Raw genomic sequence first — 2,339 nt, 5'->3', positions numbered from 1 at the left:
ACAAGCTAGCACTTACGATGCTCAGCGAGTCTGTCATATTCCCCTAGAAAGTGGGATTTGGGCTGTCCTGGAGTTCTAGTACTTTAGTTTCGTTCCCATGTTTTTCCTGTGTTGTCTGACAGAGTTGAGGACCCATCTTTGCTTGATCTGTGGGGGATTTTTGCAATTTGTTCCAGTCTTTAATGCATTTGTTCAAGTGACATCTTAGGCCAGATCCCCAGATAGTGCAAACTGATGCAGCCCCATGGATTTTATGGGAGTTATGCTAATCGACACTAGTGTGATAACACACCTGAGTACTGGTGTGATTGTATGCAGTACTTGTAGCCATGCTGGTCCCAGAATATTAAATAGACAAGGTTGATGAGGTAGTATGTGAGGCCTGAAAGCTTTTCTCTCTCACCCATGGAAGCTGATCCAATAGCAGCTATTACCTCACTGCCCTTCTCTCTCTAGTGCTCTGATCGTCAGCAGTGAGGAGCACTCCCTGCCCTTAGTCAATGGAAGTATGGGAGGAGTGCTGTGAACATTTAATAGAGGATTGTGGGACATTACTCAGAAGAGAATCAAGGCCATTCTCTCTGACACTTGAATCCTGACTATGGACCTTCTTCCCTCCACAGCCATCGCACAACATGCTGAGGAAGAAAATGTCCAACCAAACCACCATTACAGAATTCATTCTCCTGGGATTCTCTGATATTCGGGAGCTGCAGATTTTGCACTCTGTGATGTTTCTGGTGCTTTACCTGACAGGCCTTATCGGGAACCTTCTCATAATCACAGCTATACTCCTCAACCACCATCTTTACACCCCCTTGTACTTCTTCCTGATGAATTTGTCTATTCTGGACCTTGGATTCATCTCTGTCACCATCCGCAAATCCATGGCCAATTCCCTCATGAACACCAGGGTGATTACTTATTCTGGATGTGTCACCCAGGTCTTTCTTCTCATATTCCTTGGTTCAGCTGATCTCGACATCCTGACTGTCATGGCATATGACCAATATGTCGCCATCTGCCAACCACTGCACTATGAGAGAGTGATGAACAGGAGAGCTTGTGTCCAAATGGCAGCCAGTGCCTGGATCTGTGGTATTCTTTACTCTGCCCTGCACACCGGGAACACATTTGCAATATCCTTCTGTGGAGGAAATGTGGTAGATCAGTTTTTCTGTGACATCCCTCAGTTACTCAAGTTGGCCTGTTCTGACTCAGACCTCAGTGAAAGTGGGGTTATTGCCTTTAGTACATGCTTAGTCTTAAACTGCTTTTTTTAATAATTGTGTCTTATGTTCAGATCTTCAGATCAGTGCTGAGAATCCCCTCTGAGCAGGGCCGGCATAAAACCTTCTCCACCTGCCTGCCTCACCTCACTGTTGTCTCTTTGTTTGTTTTCACTGGCATCATTGCCTACCTGAAACCCAACTCCAGGTCCATATCATGTCTGGATCACATGGTGGATGTTTTCTATTCCATGGTACCTCCGATGCTGAATCCGATTATCTACAGCATGAGGAACAAGGAGATCAAAGCTGCCCTGAGGAAACTGATTGGGCAGAGGTTATTTATGACCAAATAAATGTCCATCTTTCTCTTTTGATTTTAATTTCCTTCTATGTTTCCTTATAAATATAATCAAATGATGACATAATTGTTTCCACGAGAACATGGTTTGCCATCTCTTTATGCAAAAAGGGGAATTTTCACTGGCAAAAATTAAAACACCACTTAAGTCAATGGACCTAATGTAAATGCATGCCAATGTAAATAATATCATTATCTATCTGTTTGCCTGTATATCTATCTATCACAGGATTGTGTACTGCCACCCATCACCATTCTATGTTAGCACCTTCTGCATAAAATCATTAGCCATATCAAAGTCCTTAGAGAATCTCAGGGAATGTTTGTCTCTTCTTTTTTGGAGTAAAAATTGGATTGCAGTATCAGTTCAGTAGCTGTTTGTTTTTTGCCTCTGTTTCTGTCTCTGTGGGGTTTTTTTTAATTTTTTTTTGGGGAGAGTTGATTTCTTTCTTTGTTAAAGTTTTTTTAAGGTGAGAATGACTGGACAGATGGTAAGGGTTCACTTAGACATCATTGCCGATGTTTTGTTACCTATCGGGAATGCCCAAATGTCATCTGTTTGATGAGGTTTTCTGAGCAAACTGAAAGTTTCTTTCCACAATGATAAAAGTGTGCACAAGAAGTGTCTGCATGGTTGAGTTTCTGTTGAAATAATTATATGAATAGGGCTGGGATATCATCTTACTTTTAATGATGTGTTAGGGAACCAAGAGCCTTAGGTAAACATCTTTTCATTATTGTAACCCTAA

At 41.9% G+C, this 2,339-nt stretch overlaps 1 pseudogene; it reads left to right on the top strand.

Moving 5' to 3' along the window:
• The first annotated feature begins 650 nt into the window (after positions 1-650).
• Positions 651-1,585, top strand: LOC127031230 (olfactory receptor 14A16-like; annotated as a pseudogene).
• The last annotated feature ends 754 nt before the right edge of the window (positions 1,586-2,339 follow it).

The sequence above is a fragment of the Gopherus flavomarginatus genome, chromosome 11 (assembly GCF_025201925.1).
Source record: "Gopherus flavomarginatus isolate rGopFla2 chromosome 11, rGopFla2.mat.asm, whole genome shotgun sequence".
NCBI classification, from domain to species: Eukaryota; Metazoa; Chordata; order Testudines; family Testudinidae; genus Gopherus; species Gopherus flavomarginatus.
The sequence above is the reverse complement of the archived record's forward strand: the minus strand, read 5'-3'. Positions and strand labels throughout refer to the sequence as shown.